Source organism: Columba livia, chromosome Z, assembly GCF_036013475.1.
Source record: "Columba livia isolate bColLiv1 breed racing homer chromosome Z, bColLiv1.pat.W.v2, whole genome shotgun sequence".
NCBI lineage: Eukaryota > Metazoa > Chordata > Aves > Columbiformes > Columbidae > Columba > Columba livia.
In genome coordinates this window covers 9,046,080-9,067,086 of record NC_088642.1, presented here as the reverse complement: position 1 = coordinate 9,067,086, position 21,007 = coordinate 9,046,080, and the positions used below count along the sequence as shown (strand labels likewise).

At 43.9% G+C, this 21,007-nt stretch overlaps 1 protein-coding gene across 45 annotated transcripts in view; it reads left to right on the top strand.

Annotated features, from left to right (window-relative positions):
• Positions 1-9,193: 9,193 nt before the first annotated feature.
• Positions 9,194-21,007, top strand: part of UBAP2 (ubiquitin associated protein 2) — a 182,274-nt gene continuing 170,460 nt past the window's right edge. For 13 of the 45 annotated variants that reach the window (XM_065047037.1, XM_065047028.1, XM_065047034.1 and 10 more), the window contains exon 1: positions 9,194-9,298. The gene's annotated coding sequence lies outside the window, so the exon portion shown is untranslated. Of the gene's footprint in view, positions 9,320-9,411; positions 9,542-9,713; positions 9,849-19,464; positions 19,555-21,007 lie in introns of those variants that run through there. The other 32 variants (XM_065047008.1, XM_065047016.1, XM_065047006.1 and 29 more) reach the window with 13 other exon arrangements.

Genomic DNA, 21,007 nt, shown 5'->3' with positions numbered 1-21,007 from the left:
ATTTCTGGTTGTGAAACCAAGACAAGATCTATCGCACTGCTTGGCCTGGAGCCTGCAGCAGGTCTGCGCTGCTGTTGGCCGTGCTTTTACTGTACACTACAAACACGGTGGCACTGCACGTTATCCCTTTCAACACTCAATCTGCCGCCTGCCTGCTTCCAGCTCCCAGCCCAGCTGCTGCAGCTTTGCTTGGCTGTCATCACTTTCCCTCTTATCCATATTTTGTTTCTGGTTTTGGTGACTCGGGATCTCAGCTCTTGCCAGCTGGTGGCACCTCTGCTGCAGAACCAGGAAGCCGAATCACGACAGCACCGTGGGAATGGTTTCATACTGGTTCTGTTCGTTCCTCCCAGCCATGGCTATACTTACCCTGTCTGCGTCTGAATAGAGGATTGCAGTAGTCTTTTGCAGTGCAAGGTCCAGTAAATGGGTTTATAAATGAAGAGGTGCCAGGAACGCAGTGCTTGGACTGTTCTTTGGGCACGGGCAGCCGATTTTGTCAGAGCTTGAAACTGAGGAAGTTCACAGTATCACAGTATCACAATATGTTTGGGATTGGAAGGGACCTCAAAAGATCATCTAGTCCAATCCCCCTGCTGGAGCAGGAACGCCTAGGTGAGGTCGCACAGGAACATGTCCAGGCAGGTTTTGAATTCACAGTGTATTAGAAAACAAGAACCCCTGTACTTTGTCTCCCAGCTTTCTCAGTTCCCCCCCAAGCCACCTCATCTGGAACAGCAAATGTCAGGGCGGCTTCAGCCCCCTGCAAGGCTCAAGGGACAATGCGGCCAGCATGGCGTACGGGAGCTACTGATCAGCTGCTCCGAAGTACTGCCCTGCACGGTGGGTTTTACCTTTCCCTGTTAATTAAGGTGTATCACGAGACGTGAGAGGTAGAAGCCACAGGCTGCAAGTGCAGAGCTGCAGTCAGAAGGTCAGCTAGAGAGCTGCTAGCACTGCTTGTGCCAAAGACATAAACGGAGTGTAGGTCATGTTCCAGGGATACTGCCGTCTCAGCAGAAAGGTTTGCAGCCACTGTCATTGGTGCCTGTGGTTTTTTCCCATGTTGTCAAAAGCCTCTCTGTTCCAGGGGTTTCCTCTCTCCACAGACGCACTGCAGTGTCTGGTGTGTGTTGATCGTTAAGGGCACAGACTCCTCTACAATAGAAATTTCACAGATTCTACATGACTGGAAAAGATGTGACTAGATTTAAGGTTGCCTTTGAGGAGACACAGACTAGTACTGTTGTGGAAAAACTCTTGCCAATATAGCCACTGAATTCCGGGTAAGTATTCACCCAGGGAACAATACTGGACAGTTTCTCCATGGATAAGAGCCCTAGAAGAGGTCTTGGAGCCAAGAGGTTGAGAAATGGTTGGTCAGCACTAACCGAAACACCTGGGAATGCACAATCCATAATCCATTCCTCATTTACCATGGCAGCAGCTTTATTCTTACTGCTAGGGGCTGCTGGACACCACCCAGCAGCTGGGCCACCGAGGATGCCAGGAGAGAGCTATTAAACTCTAATGACTTCTGATCTTGCTCTCTGATAAAACCGTTTCATGGAGACTTTCTTCTCATAAAGGAAAAAAAATTCTGAGTGTAATGATGACTTGCCATGTGAATTTCTAGGAGCAGCTCTTTCCTGTTAATCACAGAAAGCCGACTTTAGCTTTTTACCTGTATAAACAGGCTTTGATTCAAAAACAAAAACAGCCAACCCTGTTATCTTGATGCATATACAACAGGCTGCTGCTGTTGTACTTGGAATACATTATGTTTTGGGGAAAGCTTTTAGTCATGTACTCTGGGCTGCTCCATTCCGCTTAGGAGAAAGGAAACATCCACAGCTTGAACATTCTGCACAGGGCAATAGGAAGTGACTACAGGGAAAGTTAGGCTCATGTGACATGGATTTCTTTGTCACCTTTCTCAGTTTATGAACATACTCTTGGAATAAGAAATGGTCAGAGAGGCCAAGTCGTTCCCCTGAATGCTGGGTTCCTGTACTCTCTCAATGACAGAATAGCTCAGGTTAGAATGGACCTTTGGAGATCACCAAGTCCAACCCCTTGCACAAAGCACAGTCAGCTAGGGCAAGCTGCCCAGGACCGTGGGGTTAGGAAAGCCAAGGCACAGCTGGAGCTGAACTCGGCCAGGGATGCAAATAATAACAAGAAGGGCTTCTACAGGTATGTCAACCAGAAAAGGAAGGTCAAAGGAAGTGTGCCGCCCCCAGCCCCAAGGAGCAAGACTGGCAAACTGGGAACAACAGATGAGGAGAAGGCTGAGGCATTCAACAACTCCTTTGACTCAGTCTTCACTGGCAAGCTCTCCTTCCACACCCCTCCACTGGATGAACTGCAAGATGGCGACTGGGGGAGCAAAGTCCTTCCCACTGTAAGAGAAAATCAGGTTCGTGACCACTTGAAGAACCTGAACATACATGAATCTATGGGACCTGACAAATATATCGCAGAGTTCTGAGGGAACTGGCTGATGTACTCGCCAAGCCACTCTCCATGATATCTGAGAAGTCATGGCCATCAGGTGAAGTCCCTGGTGACTGGAAAAAGGGAAACATAACACCCATTTTTAAAAAGGGTAGAAAGGACCCTGGGGACTACCGACCTGTCAGCCTCACCTCTGCACCTGGGAAGATCGTGGAACAGATCCTTCTAGAACCTCCACTAAGAAGGCACATGGAGGATAGGGAGGAGATTTGAAACAATCAGCACAGCTTCACCAAAGGAAAATCCTGCCTGACCAACCAAATGGCCTTCTACAATGGAGTGACTATATCAGTGGATGAAGGAAGGGCTACAGATGTTTCCTACCTGGACTTATGGAAGGTCTTTGACATGGTCCCCAGGGAGACCTTATTGCAGCCTTTCGGTACTTAAAAGGAGTCTATAAGAAACATGGGGACAGACTTTTTAATAGGACAAGGGGTGATGGTTTTAAACTAATGGAGGGGAGATTCAGGTTAGACATGAGGAAAAAACTTTTTACAGTGAGGTTGCTGAAACACTTGCACCTGTTGCCCAGAGAGGTGGTGGATGCCCCATCCCTAGAGACATCCCAGGCCAGGCTACACAGGGCTCTGAGCAACCTGATCTAGTTGTCCCTGCTCATGCCAGGGCGGTTGGACTGGATGAGCTTTGAAGGTCCATTCCAACCCAAACTGTTCTATGATTTTGTGATTCTATATCCAGTCAGGTTTTGAGTATCTCCAACTAGAGAGACCCCACAACCTCTCTGGGCAACCTGTTCCAGTGTTTGACCATTCTCACAGTAAAAAAAGTTTTACGCTTAAACGGAATTTTGTTTTTCAATTTGAGTGTTTTCACTAGCCACTACTGAGAAGTCTAGCTTTGTCTTCTTTAGTGACTCCCATCAGATAAGGGACTGATAAGATCCCCTGAGCCTTATCTTCTTCAAGCTAAACAATCCCAGCTCTCTCAGCCTGTACCTGTATGTCAGGTGCTTCTGTCCTTAACCATCTCTGTCACACTTCTCTGGACTCCCTCTATTATGTCCACATCTCTCTTCTGTCATAGAGACTAGAAGTGGACACAGCACTCCAGATGTGTCTCACCAGTGCTGAACTGGTGAAAGGAGGGGAAGAATCACCTGCCTTGATCTCCTGGGAGCACTCTTGCTAATGTAGCCCAGGATGGTGGTCTTTGCTACAAGGGAACATGGCTGGCTGGTGTTCCACTTGCCCACCAGGACTTCCAGGTCCTTCTCTGCTAAGCTGCTTTCCAGATGATTGGCCTGAGCCCACACTGGCTTATGTGGTTATTCCTTCACAGGCGCATCACTTTGCATTTTCATTTGTTGAACTGCATGAGATTCCTGTTGGGCCATTTTTCCAGCCTGTTGAGGTCCCTCTGAATGGCACCACAACCATCTTGTGTATCAGCTGTTCTTCCTGGTTTTGTGCCACCTGTGAACTTTCTGGGGAAGCACTCTGCCCCACTGCCCAAGTCATTGATGGAGATATTCAACATCACTGGCTCCAGGGCCAAACCCCAGAGGACACCATCAGTGACTGGTCCCCAGCTATACTTTGTGCCAGTGATCACAACCCCTTGAACTCAGCAGTTCAGCGAGTCTTCAGTCCACCTCACTGTCCATATACCTAGTCTGTACATCATCAGTTTGTCTCTGAGGCTGTTTTAGGAAAGACTCCTGAAAACTTCACTAAAGTCAAAACCAATGACATGTCCTTCTCTCCCAGGCAGTCATTTCATCACTCAAGATGGTGCTGGTCAGACAGGACTTCCCTGGTGTACATCCATGGTGATGACTCCAAATCACATTCTTGTCTTCAGTACATTTGGAAATGGCTTTCAGTAGTTTGCTCTATGACCTTCACAGGGACAGAGAGGAAGCCGACCAGCCTGCACCTCCCCAAGGTCTCTCAGGCTCACTGATTTGTTCCTGCCATTGCCAGTTGCTGCATCTACGAATGGCCATTTTATAACTTAAAGCAGATGACTGACATTTAACCAGAGTTGGCGTATATCCTCGGGCATGCTATTGAAAACATTCTCCTAAAATATATTACAGGATAAAAGCACTTGTAATTTATCCTAAGATGAAATTTGGGGGAAAACAGCAAATGCTGCAACATCCAGCTTCCACTTTACAAGACTATTAGTTTATTACAAAATAATTAAAGGAACATTAACATTATCTAAGGGGAAGGAGGGCTGAGATTCCACTAGGCCCTAACAGTGCACAAGGATGTCGACGTGGCCCAGCAACCGAATTACCTTTGCATTTACAGGACCCTGCAGCTGAGCTAATCAGCCATCCCACAATGAACTAGCTCTGCATGTAAACAACTGGTGTTTCTGGCTGATAAACTTTGAGTTGCCCATAACAAATAAACAAATTCCTCTACATTTATTCTGGTATAAGATGGTACAAGCTATACCAGCATAAGGATTTTTTTGCTTCCAAGAACTTCCAACCTCCTAAAGGACAATTCCTGGCAATCATATTGGCTCACTTGTAGACAGTTTTAGAAGCATGAACGGATGATTGTAATAGTAGGAGTGTTCCAAAAATACTTGATTCTTGTTCCATGAAGCAGGATGCTCTAGTAGTGTCACAGTGGGACTAAAAAAGTAGCTGTCTGTTAGCTTACAGACTTGACTAAGGACAAAGTAACATCTGACAGGCAGAAATGGTTTTCTGTCACCAGCCCTGAGGTGTTTAGACCCAAGAGTTCATAGAAGCATAGAACAGTTTGAGTCAGAAGGGACGTGTGGGATGGAAGGGACCTCTAACCATCATGTAGTACACCCCCCTCCCCCAGGTTAAGATCTGGCAAGGGAAACTTCTGGCTTCATGTAGATAATTTTAATCTTCAGAAATTTTAAGAAGCTGGAAGCATGCCACTGTTTGAACAGGGCACAGAGGGGTGACCAGATACCTGAGGACTACTTTCCTTGGTGTCACAGGCAAAATAATGGAAAACTGGTAAGGGACTTGATTAATAGAGAATTCAAGGCTAGATAGACAGTTATTACCAGGCAACAGGTTGTCTGAAAAATAAGTCTGTTTAACAAAAGCCTATTTAATCCTTAGAGATTGTCTGGCTGATAAAGTTAACAGTCAGCATGTCACAGAATTAAATTGGGGAGTATGACAGAACAAACTCAGCCCTCACCATTAGCAGAGCACATGCTGCACAGATTAACAACTGCCAACATGCTCCCCGAAGCAGGTGTTTACAGCAAGGTTCTATAGGATCAGTATCATGGCTCAGATGTGTTGAACTATCTCAGCAATAAGGAAATAAGTACAAAGTCACTGCAGAAGATGTTTTGTGAAAAAGGCTGGAGGAATAAAAATGGGTGGTAGTACAGAGCAATTTCAGATTCTGGTCACATGAAAATGTATCATCTTTTTCATACAGACAAATTATAGGGTGAGAAAACTTGGATCAAGGGCTGCAGGGGGCACCTGCAGAAGAGGGTCTGTCTCCAGGCACTCACCAACACCCAAGGATGATCAAGCAGTCCAACATGAATTTCCAGGATGATGCTGAGACATGAGAGACTAATGCCACCTGTGGATGTCAGGAATTTGAATAGCCTGGGCTGTTATGACGTCTAGACACAATGAGATCATTACCTTTCTGCCTTCAATGCCCTCAATCAATGAATGGCATCTATACCAGAAGGGCTTGCTTCCACAACTGAGATGGCAACCCTTTCAAGTACAAATGTTGCTGAAGCCTTGCTTCTGCATGCATATTAACACAATCTAATGCATTGGATCTCATTTCTAGACAGCATCATTAGGAGTTTCACCCCAAGTCTAAATGCAGCATAACATCACTCGAGACAAGCCCACTTTGCACCCAAGATTTTCAATTGTTCCACTCTAAGTAGAGGGAATTCCTAATTCCCTGTGGTCTCAAATGAAACCTGAAAGTCAAGCTTGGTTTCTTCATGTGGAGTCTCTCCCTTAGAGAGTCTGAGTACAACTGGATTACATGACGTCTCTGAGGCTACTGGAGTCTATTTTGGAGAAAGGTAGTGCTGTTGATGCAGGTGTCATGGGTTAAGGGTGTAAGAACTGTTTGCACACCAGAGCAGTTATTTTTATTAGACCAAGTGGTATAACTGGGGTAAAAAACAGGCGCAAACTAAATATAAACTTCAAGTTAAATTGTGAAGAATGGCTCAGAACTTCAGCTCAGTTGCATTGACTGTCTGATGAGTCTGCGGGGCAAGGGTTGGCAGTCTGGAAAGAGAGTATTAGAAAGAGGAGGGAAGATACATAGATACACTGCAGCCCAAGCCTATGAAGGACAGATGAGTTTTGTTTCATGTCTGTAACGCACAAGTAGAGCAGACAGGAACAGGGTGATACTCTTAACACAAGTGGTTCCCCCTGGCTCCCAAATGTGACTGGTAAGTAGAATGCCCAAGCACCAGAATGGTGGTTTCCAGCCTGTGGTACATGCACTAGAAGCTATTTAAGAAATCTGCAGTAGGTGACTGAGAAAAGCAAGCCTGAAATAAGCTCACACATACAGTCTGGTGGGATTTGTACCTGCACTGGATTATTCTTCAGTAGCTGAAAAAACGAAAAGGTTGCAAATCCTTATAGCAGAAGATAAAAGGTCCTGATTCAGGCAGCAGGTAAATTTGCCTGCCAGGCCTGGTCAAACTGCTGTGTCTAGTGCAGGGTCTCCTCTCCAAGCCTGACGTACTGCGTATCTGCAGTGAGGGTCTGTGTCTCCGAGCTTCCATCAGCTTATTCCTCTAGCCCTCCCCTGGAAGCTTTGGCAGTGAAATATGCCATTTTCTCATTTATATTTGCTCCATGTACAACAGAGAGGAGTCTACAACGCTTTTGCTATGGTATCCTTGTTGAATTTTCTCCTATTCCAAACGCTCCTGGGCTCGATTCTGTGTGATATTCACAAACATGTTCCAGCTGGCACCACACCATCTGACTACAGCATCCCAAGAGCTCTCAGCCTTTGTTGCATGCTGCACATCAAATACCCATCTTGATTAGCAAAGGATTGCCAAGTCATGATGAAAGAATGCTAATACTACTAATTAAATTTGCACAGATTATGGAGCCCCAGACATGTTTGTCACAAAGCTTGTGAAACTTTGTTTAGAGCTATAATTAATTCCCTCCCCTCAAAAGTAATGAAGCAAAATATCAACAGCTGCCTCAAGAAAATCAACACTACCTGAGCACTGTTTGGTCTGAATTTCCATTTATCCCTAAAGTACCTTCTATCTTATCAGGAAAAGATGCGAATAGTGACGTCTTGCTGCTTCTGAGCAGGAGGAACTGTCATAGCTCTGGCCCATCTATATAATAAATACCAAGGTCAGTCCAGGACACAGGACACTCAAATCTGTCTGCTAGGCAGAAGCATGAACAACACTGATTAATTTTCAGGTATGCTTAGGGTAAAATGAGATCTGATGCGCAAACAGCAGTAAAGGAAATAAGACCACAGAAAAGGTCAAAAGCCACGGGGCTTTATCACCAGGGGCTGAACAGTCTCCTACCTGATGCTCCCATCACCTTCACAAACTCTGCCCACGCAGGAGAGTGCCAAGCAGGGACCAATTTCCACATAGGCTAAGCAAGCCCTGCCTTAAACTGCCAGACCTTAAGAAGAAGGGAGAACAGATGGCACAACTGCTACATTTTGGGCAGCTAGAGGTGCTGTACGGAATGGGAGAAATGTGTAGCAGGAAAAAGTTCTTTTTTTTTAATTTTCTCCTGGCTCACAATCTGAAACTTCTTGTCTTGGGGAGTCAACCAACTTTCTTTTCCTGCCATTTGTACTGTCACTATTCAGTCTGCATTGCCATAAGCTGCACTAAGTGCTCTGATATACCTGTGCTGTTCCATCCCCTTGCCATTTTATTAGTCCCCAACATACTCTCCTCATCCTTTTCCTCCTGTAGTGCAGGTCTCCTTTGTCCTGGGATGCCTCCTGTCACTCTGTTACCTCCCTGCGTCCAGCCTGCCAAAAGACTGCAACACTTAAATTAATGTAAGTGCAGAATTTGTTCAAATTTCCTGAGCGCTCAGGCAATGGTCTCAACAACTGTGAAGAGAGAAGGTGAAGGAGCCTTTTGATTCACTGGTCATGGATTGTTTAATAATGACACAAGTGAGCTCTAGAAAGCCCTGAAATTGTGTCACCTCAGCTTGAACATTGTCTGGGACTGAGGCACCAAAGGTAACGAACCTGGCAACCTGAACAGTGGCATAAACCACTCATCATCCGTCCTGCCAAAACCCTGCAGGGCAAAAAATAAAAGTCACATTAAAATAAGAAAGTCTAAAAATCCACCAGAGCTGGATCCACGATCCTTCGGTCAGCGAGACTGGCACCGGAGCCGCGATTCCGAACGGTCCCTCTGTTCCGAAACCATCCGCCCGGGCCCAGGGCTCTCCCGCGGGCGCTGGGCCTCATCCTCCCACGGCCACACGGAGCACTGAGGCGCCGTCACCCGGCCCCGCTGAAGCCCTCCCCGGTCGGGTTCCGTTAACCTCCCACGGAGTGAGCCCTGGAGCTGCTGTGCCCCACGCCCGGGCCTCCCGCGGCGACGAGCGGCACTTGGGCCCCACAGCCCCCGCGGCCCGTCACGGAGCCGCGGCCATGGGCGGGGCCAACCGCCGCTTTCCGCCGCGCGCGCCCGGGCGGGGAGGCGGAGCCCCGGTCACGTGGGCGGGAGGGGCCGGCTTGCCCCGCCGTGCTCACGTGTTGCCGGGGAGGCGGAAGGGCCGGTGGGTGGGCGCGCGCTGTCGGTGTGTGAGGGGTGCGGCGCGCGGGAGGCGGGTGCGGGTTTTGGGCGGCGGGGGGGAGGAGGCGAGCGCGCGGCGCCGCGTCGCGTCACGTCACGTGGCGGGGGAGCGGCTTCGCGCGCGCGTGGAGGAGCGGGGGGAGGGAGCAGGAGGGAGGGAGCGAGGCGCGCGGCGGTCACGTGACGCTGGTGGGCGCCGCTGCTGCTTTGTGAGCACATTGGGCAGGTACGGCGCGGGGGGCCGGGGCCGCGCGCTCCTGCGGGGCGGGGCGGGGTGAGGTGAGGTGTTGGGGGGGCACCTGGGGCGTGCGGGGGGCGCGAGCCCCCCCCTCACAGCACGGCCCGCGTGCGGCCGTGGGGGGCTGGTGGGCCCGCGCGGCCGGGGGAGGCCCCGCGCCCCGCTCGTGCCCAACGGCCCGCGGCGACCGTTGGTCCCTCAGCGGCCCGAGGCCGCGGAACAGGCCCCTCGCCCCCCCTCCCCAGGACATGGCACCGGGGCGACGGGCCCATCCCGTGGCCGGTTCCCCGTCCCGGTGAGAGCTTTTGTCCGGTGCGGGTGTGTGTCCTTCCCCGTCGGGCCTGCCGCCCCTTCCCAGACCGGAGGGGTTGGGGGGTGGCGGCGTGAGGGGAGGCAGCTCTGCCCTACTTTTCCTGGCGGCTGCCTGGGGGAAGCTTCGCCCTGCCCTATATTGCGGCCCCCTTCCCCTCCGCAGGGGCGCGGGTGGGGGCCGCTGAGCAGGCCGCGGCTGTAAGCAGCTCCCGCCTTGCTCCAGTCCAGGCTTGTGTGGGGAGGGGGAGACGACCCGACCCCCGGTGGCTGCCGGGAGAGGTGGGTTGGCTTTCAGCCGTTTTCCGTTCTGGAGAGGGGGTCCTGCTCCACATCCTCCTCGTTTCTCATCTCCTTGCAGCTGGAGGTTTCTCTCCTGACGGGTTCGTGCTTCTCCTGGCTGTGTGGGTGGGGGGTGTGAGGGAAGGGGGTGCAGCTGGACCCCCTAGAGGAAAAGCGGGGCTGGTGGAGGGGGGCGTGCCTTTGAGCCCCTTCCGAGATTATCGAGTCAGGCCAAAGAAGGGCTGGCAGCACAGGGAGGAAACAAGTGGGTGAATAACTATTGATTTGTGCCTTGTGCAGGGCTTTTCTTCCATGTTGTCTTTCCCCATCTCCTTGCCGGGTGCTCCCTCGCTGGTGGGGTGGGGTAGGGCAGCGGTGTCATGGTCACAGCTACAGAATTCACTGACAATAACATCTTAGCAGTAACAGCAGGTTACTTGAGGACATGGTGATGAATGAACCATTTTCTCTGCTAACCTCTACCTAGTCTTTCTTCACTTCTGATTATGTGTGCTGGCTGAGAATTGGAAGTCATGGCAGGGCTTTGCAATTGGGCTGTCTTATGTTTCATTTAAAAACAGAAAAAAAAGCTCTTCTGTGTTTGGTGTTGTTGCTGAAGAAATTACAGCAGGACAGCGAACTGGTAGAAACCCTTCTGTGAGAAACTGGATGTAGAAAGGGAGCTGGTGCACCTCTGAGCCTGATGGCAAGAATCTGAACTCTGTGATGTGAAATAGATTTTAAAATATGTGTTGAAATGTGCACAGTGCTGTTGAATACCACCTGGGAGTCGCTCAGGGTGAACCTTGTTTGAAGCTTCTCTCTTGTAGGTGTGTTAACATCAGGAGCATGGATGTGCAGAGCTCTCTTGGTTGTGTTCAAAGGAACACACAGTTTTGTGGAACAGAAACGTTGGGTTTGGTGTAGAGCTGCGTAACGGGAAGCTCATGAGGGCCAGCCCACTTCATCTCCAGCTACCAAGCACCAGTTGGTCCCTAGTGATCTCAGTTGGAGTTGGAACTCGATGATCCTTAAGGTCCCTTTCAACCCAAACCCAAGTAAATGCTGAACACTTGTAATACAGCAGCAGATCAAGGCTATAGCCTCTGGGGCTATGGTGGCTGGTGAAATGGAGGGGCCGTCCTGACATGAGAGCAGCTGTTTTTTTCAAGAAGAGAAATTGGAGCTGGATGTGTCTGAAGGGAAGGGAGGGGGAGGATGAGCAGGCCTGGAGGAGCAGTGCTTGCCATTGAAACAGAGCCCTTCACAACAAACAGCAGGCTTTGCTTTTTTAATATTTACCAGGCCTTCTGAGCAGTTCCCTTGGTTATGTCACGTTCTCTGGTGGAATCTGGGTTTGGATTCCTACCTGACTGACTCAGTATTTATACCTGGGCCTGATCTCTCTGTGGTGGTTTGACCTAACTTGTTTAAAGAATTTATTTTTAACCTTATACTAGGTAACTTGAAAGCAAGCAAGGCTAGATCACTTTGCAGCATTAATGATGTTTGGGACTCCTGGATGGTTACATGGAGAAACTGGATTAACTGGTGTAAACCAATTTTGATACATAGACTGGAAAATGATCCAGGTTTTGTGTTTATAACCTCGACAGTGTTGGTAACTTAAAGTGGGGATGGAGGAGCAGGAATGGGGCAAGCTCTATTCTGCTTTGGTCTAGTTGCAGTCTTATCAGTGTATTGATTAAAAAAAAAAAAAAGAGTTTAAATACATTAAAAATAAAGTCAGGGAAATTCAGACATTTAGGCTCTTTCACTTGCATCTTTTTGGCTGCTCTTCAAAAAGATTCCTAGTGTCAAAGGATTTGACCATTTGACCAAGGACTTTGGAGTTACAGCCTCACCACTAAAATCTAAGGAAGCTAAAGGAAAACCCAACAAAAAACCTTGTCTGTTGCCAGAAGCTGTTGTTTTATTTTTTTCAGTCCTTCCAATTTTTAAGCTACCATTTTAGAACTTAGAAGCAGATTTTTTGTATTTTATATTTCTTCCATGGACTTTCATTTAATGTGTTGCTTTCCTCGTAGAATGCTGTTTTTTGGTGTATTTGTTGCTGGTGTCTCTTTAGTGATATTGGTCATAGCGGAAGAGTATGCTGATTAATAGTGCTTGAAAAATATATCATAGACTGTTAATACTCTGTTAATAATTAGTATTGATAGTATTACTACCAATAGTAATGTTTACTTCAAATGTCAGTAATTCCCAGTACCAATACTCAGATAGGTTCTTTATAAAAGAACAGGGGTGCAAATGTTATTTTTTATTAATCTTCTTATTTATCTTTGTCTCTTATTTGATTAAAGCACATGAGTGGGACTCCAAAGACCTGTGTTCTGCGCTCTGGTTTGCAACAGCCTTGTATGACCTCGGTAAAAGAGAAGCCAAGTGACTTGTCCCCTTTATAAGATGACAGATTAAATAACTCAGTGTTGTATTTGTATACTTCAGATCTGTTGAATGGAAGGTGCTAGAGGAAATGCAAGTAATACCCACTTCAGTGTTGCTATTCTGCTGGAGCTTTTTATTGATTTTTATTTTTTTCCTCGTACAATTTGCTCATTTTTAGCCCATTTCATCCTCTTTACTTTTCAGAGAAGACCTAGTTTGGACTTGTACTGTTTCTCGTATGACTTCCCTAAACAGGTTACTTTTGTTAAAGTGAGAGCTGGGATGAAAGGTTGTGAAGTAGCTCCTTTGCAATTACTTAAGGTTCATATTTTACAGAAGTCGTACAGAGGGCTTCTCCTTTTTGCTCTAACATAAAAGTGCACGCTGCTTGATCCTGGCCGTCTAAACTGGCAGTTTGTTGAAACTCCCTGCCCACCTGTGGCTCCTGCAAACCATTTCACAGGTGTGGTACCTTCAGCCCTTTCCCCTCCACTTCTTTTCAAAGCTGCGAAGAGTAAACAGTGACTGGAGACAGATTAGAGCTGGTGCAGTCTGATGCCTAAGATCTTGTGGCTTGCTGAGCTTGCTTTTACAGCATCATAATTATTTTGCTGAGCATATTGTTTTATTTATGTTCTCTCTAAATTGTAAAACTTGTGAGATACGTTATGGGAGCAACTTTGTGCAGTTCTCTTGCATTAAATTGTTTCTACTCTCAGTTCTCTTGAATTTTTTTTTCTTGTTTTTGTGGGTTTGTTGTTGTTGTCCAGCTGTCTTTGTGAAAGCTGCAAGATACTGTGGCTTCTTTTGAAGTTCAAACTTGTCAAGCTTTTTTCTATTCTCTCCTCAGCTTCTTAAATCAGTCTTCCGACAGCTGAGCTTGGGGGAGTCCTTGACCTGGCTGTATGTAGTGTTTTGCATGAAAAACAATGAAACATTTTCCATATTGAGAGAGCTTTGATCTTTCTTGAGACTTAAGGTTTGCCCATAGTAGTACTCCTATGGTGAACTTTATGGTTTCGTTCTTTTGCTTTATCATGTAGGAAGCACAGTTTATTCCAGACCTGCAGAAGATGCTGTTTCAATAGAATTTGTGTTACAGAATCGTTTAGTATTTGAATCCAAAATTAAATGAAGAAAACACGGATTCTTTCTTAACCTCCAGATTTGAATCATCAGGTGGCACTTTTTTTTAAGCTGGTTTAATGGGAGGAAAAATAGCCTTGTGTTTGAAGTTGTAAAATTTGAATGCAGTCACTATGATTATATTCCTAAATATTTTTAATGGTTAGCTGTAGAAAAAAGAAGGCTTTCTGCAGTTTTACTCTGTGTGGTGTAGATTTAATCTAGAACATTTCAGTTGTTTTTTGTATGACTAAAATACTGTTCCTGGAAGTAGGACGATGCTTTCCAGACCATATTGAGATTGCTTTTCAGCAAAAACCTTTTTTTTTTTCCCCCTACTGTATTTGTTTTGTTAAGTGGTTTGAGGATCGTGGATATAATAATATAGAATGAAGCATATGGCTTCCCAAAGTTTTTTGTTTCCTCTTTCTGTTTGGTTTTAAATGTCGACTGAATCGTGGGTATTTTATGGTAAACACTTGACCATTATCTCGTATTATCATGTTGTCCATGGTTCGCTGTATTTGAAGGCTGTTGCTCTTGATTTTATTTTGTTTTGTTTTATTTTCTTTCTGCATTTACATTCTTCCTTGATTTTCAACATGCTTGTCATTGTCCTAGATGCAGTTTTAGCAACATGAATCTGAAAGGAATTCCTGTGCCAAACCCAGCTCTGTTGTCAGGCTGTACATAATATATTGTACTTGAGAAGTTCTGGTCCTTGCTTTTGATGGGCTTTTCACCAAGGGACAGATGTCTTCTGTTACTGGGCTTTTATTTCATCTTTCAGTCACGCGTTCTTCAGATCACTGACTTGTGATCCATTTTGAGACTGACATAAGAGGGACCTAAGTTACTGATGTTAACTTTGGGTGACTAAGTGTGATGGGGTGGGAGCAGTATGGCACTTCCCAGTCTTGTGCTTCACTTTCTTTTATTAGCCATTTAATGAACTTAAGTGTTTTGAACATGGGGTAAATGCCAAGGGATAGCTGTCTGAAATTCAGTTTAGAGAAAGACTGAAAATAATGTTGTGAGCTTGGTGAAGGCAAGTTAATGATAATGCAAAATTTTTTTAGTGTTTGAGAAACCTTTATGGCTTCTGACACAGGTCCTCAACCCATTGGGTTTCTTTGCTACTTCTTGATGACCAGATAGCAGCCATACCCAGGAACTTTTCTTATAAAGAGATCCTTATTATTTTTCTTGAATAGTTCTTTGTTATGACTGAAAGTATAAAATTCCTTGCAACCTTGTACCTGTATTCCAGTTTTCATTGTTTACCATTTTATCTCTTGACAGAGCAGCATATGTTGCTGGATTTCAAGTCCCACCGACTTTTACCCTAACTGATTTACTTAAGGATAGACACTTGATTTTCTTTATGTGACCGAGCAGAAATGCTAAAGCTTATGGCTTGTCTCTAATAGCTTTTCTGTTATAGGGCTTCCTTCCCCTTTGATTTCACTTAATCACAGACTGGCTGAGGCTGGCAAGGGACCTCTGGTGGTCATCTTGTCTCCCCCCTGTTCAAACAGGACCACCTAGAATGGGTTGACAAGGACCGTGTCTAAACATCTTTTGAGTAACTCCAAGGATGGAGACTCCACCACCTCACTAGAAAACGTGTGCCAGTGCTTGGTCACCTTCATAGTAAAAAAGCTGTAACTGATGTTCAGATGGAGCCTTCTGTGTTTCAGTTTTTGCCCATTACCTCTGGTCCTCTCACTGGGCACCATGTAAAGAGCTGGACTTTCTCTGTGCACCTTTCCTTCAGGTATTTATATACATTGATGAGACATAGTCCTCAAAGCTTTCCTCTTCTCCAGGTTAAACTACTTGACGCAGTCAGATCTGAAGTCCTTCAGGCAGACTCAAGGCTGTATGTTCTTACATGCTTTTGAGAAGAAGGTGGATTAAGGATTGAATGTAGTAGGGGTGTTGTTAACAGCAATTCATGACTCTTAATAGGTGGAGAGGTGGGTGGGTTTGGGATGTGTGTTTAGAGAAAGTCCTGTGAAAATGCCATAAGATGCATATTGCAAATCCAAATTATTTCTGTGCTTGTAAATGAAGAGTAATTAACTGTCTCGGCTCCAGCTGAACTGAAGACTCTAATTCAGCAGTTCTGCGAGGGAAGAAACAGGTCCAACATTTGATTGTCTGACAGGGATGAAGTTGCCCTGTATATGTTCTGTCTAGGAATTGTGTGGATTGTAAATGATGGTTTAATGTACGTGCAGCATTTAGGAGAGGTTCAGCTGAGTTCTTGTTGTACTTCTGCATATTGAGCAGTTCATTTTATGAAGCGATGTGCATCAAAATTATTTTTAAAGTACTCTTTAATGAGAGTAAAGTCAAAACTTTGCAGAATTACACAAGTCCTGATAAATTAGAAATGAACTGGATCGGCCTATTTTTCCTGTTTTTGCAAATCCAGTCTCCTGCCCCTTAATCCCCTGGACCCCCACAACTGTAGACAAAGGTTAGAATAAAATTAGGTGGTTAAAGTTACTTCATAGTTAGCGATATTGCATCTGTGAAGTGCTGGACCAGCTCTTTTAGTACAGTCCTCCGAAATGAAACATTGGTGAGATTTAGTTTCTGCTAGGAAACCTACCTCAAATATTTATATGACGTATCTCCCTTGCTGATTCTGTTGATTGCTGGGGAGTGCTTTTGAGTGCTTCAGTCATTGGAGAGAGGCAAGCTAAAATGTACAACTTTTATATTTCTTCCCAATAAACAAATCCATTAAAATAGCTGATCAACAGAAGGCATCCTAAATGTTTCTCTAGTTATGAAATGACCTATTTGTTACAAAATATGCTAAAACATAGGGCAAGAAAACATAGAACCATCTTTTTTCAGTTGATTTTAATATCTAAAAAATGACCATAAAAATGTATTGAATGATACATCTTAACCTCACAGGACAGAACAAGCAGGTTTGGAGCACTGAGTCAGACTGTGGTAGCTAAAACCTTTTTCACTTAGCAAAAAACACTTTGCTGTTTGAGATTGGAGCTGAATGTAGGAGAGAACAAGTGAAAAGAGTTCAGTGACTGGAGTCAGCATAATTTTCCTCACCAGGACTTTGTTAAGGAATGGTGAGTGGTCAGGAATTTGGTTTATGGTTGTAGGTCTCCTTTATCCTGATTGAAAAGCTGTCATGCAACTCTTCTTCCCCTTGCAGGGTATTGGAGAAAAGTTAGGATCAGTTGTTAACATGTCCTTTTGATGTTATGTTTTCTGTTTGACTCAAAAGACCGGTCCTGATGCAGTGTGGAGAGTGAAAGAATGAGTTACCTGTGGAGGAGCAGGAGGAGGATGTGGCTTTCAGGTAGTTACAAGACAGGTTTGGGATGGGGGAAAGAGGGGGAAAGAGTTTGCTATTCTTGATCACTGATACCATGTGTTGCTACTTTGATTTGTTTGTCAAATAAATCATCCAGGGTCTGGCACATAGCAGCAGAAATCAAGTAGTTAATGCTAGGGAACCTTAGGTGTGTCTTTCTAGACAAACAAACAAAATTCCTGCTTTGAAGAACTGCACTGAAAGTGAGTAATGAATCAACACCAGGAATGACGAGTCCTGGTGGAATACTCGGGATGGAGGAAGAGGTCTCTGGTCCCTGCATCACTTTTGGATGTTAGATCTGTGTGGTGAGTTAGCTGATGCTGTGACTGTGTTTCAGACTTTGGTGTTAAGTGTGTAGTGGCTGGGGTTTCAGTAATGCAAGCTGGAAAGTTGCAAGATTGTTTTGTATCTTCTCCTAGTATTCCTATAAATGGGTTTTTGTTCTGTGTTTACGGGTACGTGTAGTGCAGCATTGATGAATTGCCTTTTTTTCCCTGTGAGTTTATATATGAACAGACATGCTTTGAAATACCACAGTTGTGTTGTGTTTTTTTTTTTTTTTTTTAAGATAATCTGTGGTTTTTTTTAGGGGAGAAATGTTGGAAGAGGATAAGCTATCTCTTCTGGCACTCTGATGGTGGAGAAAGTTAACTCTGTTTAGAGATTCTTTTAGTGCTATTGAATAAAATGAGACTGTTACCTTCTCTTATATTTCTTGAAAAATCTTGGCTTCAGACTTCACAGTTTCTTTGCCAGATAAAGCAACCCACATAAGCATAGCTTAAACACTGTACTAAACTTCGCTAAAATCTATATCTATTTTATTATAGTTAAAGCCTGAAGGCATTCAGCTGAAGACAACATGCAAGAGACTGAAAATAGACCTTTACACTGGGTTTGTTTGTCCATATGTATGTCTCGGTATTGTGACTCAATCGTATTTTATACTAGTATGGTATTTGTGGCTAGAGAGGTGTGGAGCTCTGCTTTCTTGAAATCTTAAAGACCTGCTTGGAAGAAGTGGTACACTTAGCTCTTCCAGGACTTGTTGTGAATTAGCCTGCCAAGCAGATCAGTTTCTGGGATGTATCAAAGCTTGTTGAAGTACTGACTTACAGTATTTAGCCTCCACCCTTCTCTTTCAGAAGCTGTATGTGTTTTTAAAATGACCCAAATTTCTAATTAAAAGCAAAAAAGAAAAAGTGGAAAGATGCCCTCAATTCACTTTTCCCAAAACTTTACAAAATTAAGGTTTTTATTAAGCTTTAGACAGGCTAAAAAAGAAAAGCTCCCCGAAAGCTAATCTTAAAGAAGATATAGTGAATGTTTTCCAATTGTATTTAAGTCCGAAACATCACAGCACCAAGAGTCTCAAGGTTAACCAAAGCGTTATCATGTGTTTTTTGAACTTCAGCTTTCAAGTCTGTTACAGCAATTTGGTATCTAATTAAAGCTCTGGAATAGTTTGGCCAAAGAAATACTGGTTTACAGTATGAGAATTATAGGCTGACATCAGTGTACTTCTAACTCTTAAACAGCAATATGCATTCAGTCATGTTAAAATCTCTACTGACAGGCAAATTCCAGAAAAACATTTATTTTTAGTTGCCTCTGAACATTAAAGTACAGCCTTTTGTGGATTCACATTTGTATGTAAGGTTGACTTCTTTTTTTTTTTTTTTGACCAGGTTTAATCCTATTTTTTCTTCTCACTTATTGTGTTCCTTGGTCTCTTTGTTTTATTCCTTTTAAAAATCTGATAGGAATTGTAATAAGTCACTTGAACGAAGTTTTTTGTTCTCCAGTATACTTGTATATTAGAGTATACATTGAAATCTAACCAATCATCTCTCACACGGAAGACCTTACTCTTAGTGCTTTGCGTTCTGGAAACTTTCTGGGTTTTATTCACTGTGTATATAACATATGAAAACTTGGAATAGTTTTAAGGGAAGTTATGTCTCTGGCTTTGGAAATGACGTAATCTGTTTAAACACACTTCTTCCTTCCCTTTCTTCTTTCCCTAGTAAAAAAAAAATATCTGAAAAGAGCACAAAATGTTTTTCTTGGATGTATGTGTAACTCTTCAAATAGACTGTCATGAATAAGTGGAAGTAAAAATCCTGCCCGTTAAAGTTGCTGTTCTCAGCAGTTGCATGTGTACTTGGTAATGTTTAAATGTAGTGTATTGAGAGCTGTTTTATCCCATTCTGTTGGTCTCTTGCATTTGATCCTGCCAAGCAATTCCTGTTATGTAGTTGTGATCTCACAGTAATTTCATGACAACAGATCTCAAAAACTCAGACTTCGTGGTGAGGTTCTTTTGGGATATGAAAACTAAGGTCACACTAGCACCTGCCTTAAGAGTTTTAAGAGCACAGAAACAGGGTTAGTGAATATTGTTTTTCAAATTTTAGCCATGGGAAGATGGAGGGACGGAAACGATGGTACCTACTTAGATGACACTTATTTTTTCAATAAGAACACCCTAAACCCCTTCAGGGTCCTAAAGGTAAGAGACTGAGCAGCCTTTTAGCAGTTTACTTTCTGCTGATTACACCTTTGGGTGCCCTCTGAACTGTATATGTGTCTTAGACTTTTTTGCTGTTATCAAAGGAGGCATGCAGAACAACAACTTGCATTTTTCTGTTTAGGTTTTTTATTTTCACCTTATTCTAGTGATTCAGGTTCTTACTAGTTTTCAAAAAGCTGTGTTTTGGACAGTGTACTTATTCAACTTGAAAAACAATCTTCGTGTCCTAAAGTGAGAACACATTTAAGGCATCATACTGTTCTGCATTTTAAACTTTCCTACCATTGGTTTCTCAATTTATTTACAGTATCATCTTTGCTTTCACAGCAAGTGTGCTTATCAGTCCCCTGTTGTGCTAGAATTTTTAAATAACATTCTGTAAACAATTGAAAAATTATTATTGTGATTAAAAAGCTGTTATTTAAGTTTGTAATACCATTTTTTTAATTTGTAATATTTTATATTGGTTATCTCTTGTTCATCTGTTGCTTATGTAGATACAGCTAGCTGTGTAGATACAGCAGTTTGTTTGCTTGGAGAAAATTGCTGTTCACAACACATCTTCTGCTGAAATAGTTTAAGATTGTCATCACCAAACCATTTGTTCAGTCAAGTTTTTATAGGTGCAGTATCGTCTCTAAAGCTGATAACCTCTAATATTTTAATGCTGCTGCTAGAGTTTAATACCATAGTTAGCAAAATGTGTATTCCAGACTCAGTTTCAGAATTCACATATGTACTGAGGGTGAGGTGCTGCAATTAATATAAATAAGTTGGTTTAGAAACTCAGGACTTGAAGAGTGCAAATCACTTTTCTTTCAAAAGTGAAAAACTTCATCTTGCAGCAGAGTGCTTCCTAGACTGGTGGTAAAATAGGCAGATGACCAATATAATCTTGAGGTGTTTTAGAAAGCAGATTTCTGCTTGGGCATTTTAATATTGCCTTGCACTGTATATAAACCTGGCATACCTCTGTGGAATCAGGGGCTTTTAGGTTAACACAGGCTGTTAGGTTAATAATGAATAACCCAGCAGAATACAAAAATACATTTGAAAGGAAATGTGAGCTTTAAGAAAATAAGTGAATAAATTTATGTGAAAAGGAATTTCTTAGTGGTCTGTCAATAGGAAGTTTTGAAGAAAAACTTTTGATGTTTATTCGGATTTTGCAGACTTAAAAAAAATAATTCTTTGTACTTTTCTTCTATTTTATTATAAGCTAGTCTGGCTTGGAAAGAAATGGCAGAGTGAAATCTTCCTACCAGGATCAGAAAATGCGTGGCAGCTGAAGAACATTTAAATCAGTCCAGACTTGCAGAAAATTGTACAGATGGGGGACTGCAACAGTGACTGTGGTTATTAGAAAAAACCTATGGTTGGTTCCCCCATCCTTATGTTGAAGAGAAAATAAATACTCAATTAAGAGCAATAG